This window comes from Drosophila sulfurigaster, chromosome 2R (assembly GCF_023558435.1).
Source record: "Drosophila sulfurigaster albostrigata strain 15112-1811.04 chromosome 2R, ASM2355843v2, whole genome shotgun sequence".
NCBI lineage: Eukaryota > Metazoa > Arthropoda > Insecta > Diptera > Drosophilidae > Drosophila > Drosophila sulfurigaster.
Window position 1 is genome coordinate 37,421,136 of NC_084882.1, and position 6,040 is coordinate 37,427,175.

At 35.1% G+C, this 6,040-nt stretch overlaps 1 long non-coding RNA gene across 1 annotated transcript in view; it reads left to right on the forward strand.

Moving 5' to 3' along the window:
* The window catches only part of LOC133839239 (uncharacterized), a 75,425-nt gene that overhangs the window by 41,193 nt on the left and 28,192 nt on the right, over positions 1 to 6,040 (forward strand). The gene's annotated exons all lie outside the window — the stretch shown is intronic.

The following is a 6,040-nucleotide window of genomic DNA, read 5'->3' on the forward strand; positions in this document are numbered from 1 at the left end:
GCCGTGGGTCAACTAAGGGAAAACTAAGGGAATTTGTTAGTTATGACTCAGTGTACCCTTAGTCCGTCTGTGGTCGTAACGTTGCTCCGTAACCGCTGCTCAATTTTAATTTGGTTGCCGAAGGCGGCTTGCAGGCAACCTTGTGCCATTTTCACATACAGCTTACGGCTGACTTTCCTGTCTAGCTGCTGACGATGATGATGCCTACGCAGGCAAACTGGGCGCTACGTGCGGGAGGAGGAGCATGTTTCAGCGTTGCCACTTGGTTTATTTTAATTAGTGGAAAAAATATAGAGTCGGCACACGCAGTGAAGTGCTCCAGTTTGCTCGTTGGGGCCACATAGCCGCAGGTCGGTTGCTTGACTAACTGACAAGGCTGCTTTGTCACATCGGGGGAGGGAGGTGAGCTGCAGTTGTGTTGTTGCAACAAAGATGTGCAGGCGAGCATGAAAGAAGGCAAATGCACGACGCTATGGTTTCCAGTGGCTTCTAATGGGCCGACTGGGCAACTGACTCGGCCGAGTCCGGCCCCATTGTCGTAATGAGCACACCGCAATTTGTGTTGTGTGCTGTTGTCGCTGCGGGCCGTTTGCCATTCATTTGGCAAAAACAACAATTAAATGTTTTTGTAATGGCCATCATCATCATGGCTGCCATCGCTGTCTTCCTGGCCGACAATTTACTCTTGTTTTTGGCCATGCTGTTGTTGTTGTTGTTGCTGTTGCTGTTGCTGGTGTGTTACAGTATAGCTGTAGCTACATCTACGAGTAACATATAATTGTTAAGCAAATATGCAGCTTAATTACAGCATTTTATATTTATTTTAGCAACTAAAGCTATTTAACATCGATAATGTGATGCCCATATTTAAGGGAATTTGCATTAAAGTTCATAAATCCGTTAAACGCAACCACAACGAATTATGATGCATTTTAGTTGCCTTTGCAGCAGTTGCACTTATATCAATAAACACCAACAGGCACTAACATATTTCCCTCTGCCTGCCTCTGCATCCACATGCAACACATGCCGTCCCTGTGCACCACTCTCAACGTTAGACTAGCGCAATTTGGTTTATTTCCGGGGCAAAATAAACTTTCAAGGATAAACAAACTTTTGGCTGCTGCATCCTTAAGCAAATTTCATGAAATAATATTTTAGTGGTGCCCTGGGCAATATGTGAAGTCATGGTGCACACATCCGCCGACAACTACGCCCCCTATCCATCCCCGTTTCTGATATGCAAGGCTCAGAAAGTATAACGCAGCCACAAAATATTTTTAGGGGTCTTTAGTATTTGCACGTACGTTTTGTATCTTACCTTTCGTGCAAGGCTCAAGAACCTTAAAAAATCGAAATTTTATTACCTGTTTAGCAAATAAACCAAGTTGTTGGCACTATTTTTAAAACTTTAGAAAAATATTTGCTGGGCTTTTCGGCTGTTATAATAACAATTGTGTTTTTGTTATTTTTGTTGTTGTAGTGCATAGTTAATTAACTAAGTTGCTGGCACTCTTTTTAAAACGTTAGAAAAATATTTGTTAGGGTTTTCGGCTGTTATAGTAACAATTTTGTTGTTATTGTTGTGCATATTTAATTAATTACTAGCACTATGTGACCCGCAGTTTCGACCGCTACGAACTTTAATTCAGGATATCCCGATTTTGATTTAACATTAACTTTAATTGCACGTTGATTGGCACGATGTCTACAAACTGTGGCTCCTAGTTTTCGTTTGATTTTAGAAAATAGTTTGCCTAGCGGTTGATTATTCTTTTTTGAGGTCTAATATTAAGTCCTCAGTCACAATCAACAATTTTATATAAGAACTTACAGTTGAATGTCGTTTTATCTTTTTGTATTTGTTTGCTGTACAAAATGAAGCCAAATTTTTGTATGATAATAATCTGCCTTTCGACTTTTAGTTATTCTTTTCCACAATTTCGCAATATTTTTACTTTTGTTTGGTACACGGCTTTTTTGTAGTGTAGTAAAAAAATTAAATTTTTGTTTTGCTTTTTCACAACCTACATTTCTCTATTTAAAATTGATGAGTTTCTTTTTTTTTGTAATTCGAACTCTTTGAAGAAGTGTTGTGTTTTTACCTTTTAATGATTTAATCAAAGGCCGCTATATTATTATTATTTACACATGGTACTATTTTCAAATGTTTTAAAAGAAAATATGATATCACAATAAGTAAGACATATTTCACAGAAACACATAAATAAAATATAGTTGTATTGGATTTGGAGCTACACTGAATATTGTAAAACAATTACTTTTAAGCAAGTATTCTATTATTGCTTTTAATAGTTAGTTCAAATCAGTTTTAATTTGAGATGATTGCGTTTTTCAATAAACTTTCTTTATCATTCTCTACCGAACAACATTTAGCTTTTCACATTCTTAGTAAATTCAATTTGACTTTGCTCTATTACACAATTTGTTCTTGAACCACAATTGCCTTTGGCTTGATATACTATAATTGAATAAAATGCGTAAATAAAATTGTGAAAATAGAGTAAAAGCAAAAGCAAACCAAACAACAATGCATGAAAATAGCTCAGGCAAACTTTAACATTTTTCATATATCAATGAAGAGAAAATAATAATATTGAAAAGAAAATAAATAGGTAAAAAGTAAGTAATTTATTTAGGGTATCTAAAATCAAAATAATTTTCAGAGTTTCAGAAAGACAATTTTAAGCAATGAAAGTCATATTTTTTTAGCAATTGCTTTTAAACTGGTATGGTTAATTGTAAATTATACTTGATAGTTATTTAATTAACAGTGGCATTTAAATGCATATATGACTAGATTAATTTTTACAAGTACCGATTTTGGCGACTTGTTTAACGTTTAATACAACAACAACATACTGGTTGAATTGGTTGTTTGGGTATCTCATAGTCGAACACAGTCGACTGTAACTGTTATCTAACTGTCCTTATTGGCCTTGAGACCGGAATCTATTGTGTATAGTAAGTAGAAGGAGACTTCTGTGTATCTTAGCTTTTGTTGCCGAGTCGCGATGTACGTTTTACTTATAGAGACCGGAAACGGGCGCAAATGAAATAATATTCGCAATTTAATTTAAAAATCTTTACAATTCAATGACTGCGATGCGCCTTGAAACTTGAACTGACTAAATGTTTCTAGATTCATTTCTGTGGTCCTCCTCTGAACATAGACTGAAACAACAGCAATGTTAAATCTCAATCGAAAAGCTAGTTACATTTTCCATCGGCTCGTGTAACAAACATTGCCAGGCCATGACGTGCATGGTGTGCAAAAATGTGTCCGAGTTGAACGTGGTCTGACTCTTTGGTGAGAGTCCTTGGAATGTGCCTCGATGAACTGCAGCTCCTGTTACTTTTGTGGAATACTTAATTCAAGCGTTCAAATGCGGTTTAAACGTTAATAATGTAGCTCACTACTGCCACCACTGCTATTGTCTATTGTCGTTGGTAGTACTATGTTTGCTTCGCCGTCACACAACACGGCGTATGCGTAATGAGCTTTTGTTCTGTTGTGTATGTTTTTGGGGGCGTTTGTGCTACAATTAGGTATTCTATCATAGAGTTTGCGTCGAATGCCGAGTCGAGCCTACGTGATTCCACATCCATTACATTTTCTTGTTATGCTACCGCTATCGGTATTTAAAAAGAGGACCATTAAAGTTAATGAATCTATCTGAATCATATATATTCATCTTAATAACGATAGTGCAGCTTTTAAATTGGCTTTTACTTTTACATATATGTATATGTTTAATTTTCAAAATGTGATCTTCATTATGATTTGTATAAAATAGGTATTTGAAAGTCGAGTACTTTATATTGTCAAATTTGTAATTGTTTTTTGCATCATTTGTTTATTAAATTCGTTTTTATTACTTTTTAATGAAATGACCAATTTGCATTTGTGTGTTTATTACAATATTTGTTATTATTGGAATTTTGCATAAAATGAAATTAAATGCAAATTACATTTGTAAATAGAAAACCTATTACCAGTACTCAAAATAATAAATGCACGACACGGCATTGGGGCAGAAACCCCACTGCACTTTCTGGTTTAGGAATATGTTGCAACTGTGAGTATTTTACTTATTCATTTATTCATATGACAACAAAGCTGCAATATTATTGTTCATATCGTGCAATGTAAAAGAGTTTGGTTGTATTAGATAATTAGTAAGTTTAGCTTTGCTGCGGTGTCAAATTTTTAAATTGCCCAAATATTTTTTGTCAAAGTATTTAATGAATTTTTCCCCAGTCACAGGGCTTGCACAAAAATAAATGTATATCTAATACAATAAAATGATAATGAATGAATGTCAAAAACTCATATTTACATACATCTGTTTTATAAATTTAAATGGAATTTGATGAATAAATATGTATGTATATTCATTTAATTTTGATTGCTTTTTGTTGGTTGCTGCATTAACGAAGTACCATTGTTAAGCTCGCATGAACACTAAATCTCACGTTGAAATGGATTCAGAAATCCGGACACAATCTCATCTATTCGCGACACTAATGAATGATTTGTCAGCAGGTGGTATAACTCTGGTGCTCAATTTGCCAGCTACATACATATGTAAATTTTGTGCAAAATTACATTTGCAAAAATCAGCAAATGCTGTTACATAAAAAATGATTTTACTATACAAGCGAAAGTTAAAGGCATCAAATATTCACAGCATGCAATGCCAATTGTTCGACATATTTTCCTGCCAGAAATAAGTGGGGTTTAAATGCTAACGAAGCAATTGTCCTTTCCGAGCATAGATTTGATATGTATATATCCTCAGAAGTAATTGATGTGCGCACAACGTAGCTACCTGATATGTTCATTATTTATGACTTTAATTTGAAAATACTTATCATATACTTTCATAGAGCTCTACAGTCAACAGCATAGGCAAAAGCTGTAATTCTTTTAAACAATTTTTTAATACATTTCGGATTTTGAAATGCAACAAAAACGATGTATTCTCGTCTTATATAAAATGCTCCTTATATTTTCGTATATATAAGAATGTTTGTATGTAGAGTCAAGGCTGCATCCTTTTGGATCTGCACTTTGCGAAATAGTCATTAAAAGATAAAATCACAAAATCAATTAGCTAGAAACTTAAGCTGCCTTCGTTAGGTGCTGACTTTGCTTGGGCGCCGGCAAGCCGGCTCATAAATTGCAACACTTTTATCGCTGTTCTCGGCTTGCCTGCAGTTGTCCTTTCGTCCTTTGGTGCCGCCTATTTCTGTTGCTGCTGTGCTACTTTGGACGATTGCGCGCACAGTTGCAGCTTCCGATTTCCGTTTCCGTTTTGTGGTGCCGCCTTGGAGCTGCCTGTTTGGTTTTTATTTGCCGCGTTCTTGCTTGCATAAGTGGGCAAAAGTCAGTTTTTTGCCTTGGTCACATAGTTGTCTGTAGTGGATATATGCTATTTGGCAACGCATTTTTTCATTACTTTCAACTGGCCCACGGCCAAGTTGCGGCCCCGGCAAATGCATTTCGCCTGCTGCAAACCAAATTTCGTATATTTTCTTCTTTTTGTAGTCATTGGCCACGCCCTCAAGCAAATGTACTAGCACTTGTACACTCCGCAATTTGAAATATGTTCAAGCAATTGAAACGAAAAAATGATTTATGCACGCCATTATATCGCAAATTTGTACCCCAAAAAAGGAAGTGCACTTGATGTATTGTCACACATTGTCTCTTAAGACCTAAACTAGAAATAAAATAAATTCGCTGCAGTTTTAATTAAATAAATTATATAATAGATTTTCTTGTTCTATATAATTGTATAAATGTCAAATATGATTTTCTTACTCATAATGTGATTTTGAAACCAGAATCTTAAGAATCTCTGTCTTTTTTCCATAGACCATGTAAATGAATTGATCCACTATAAAACTTACTTAAATACGTGCATTCGATCATAAAATTCCATGTTGTAATTGTTGGTGTCATTCATTCCTTCCGTTTTTATTAATGAGCTTCAAAATCCTTTTTTGAACAAAA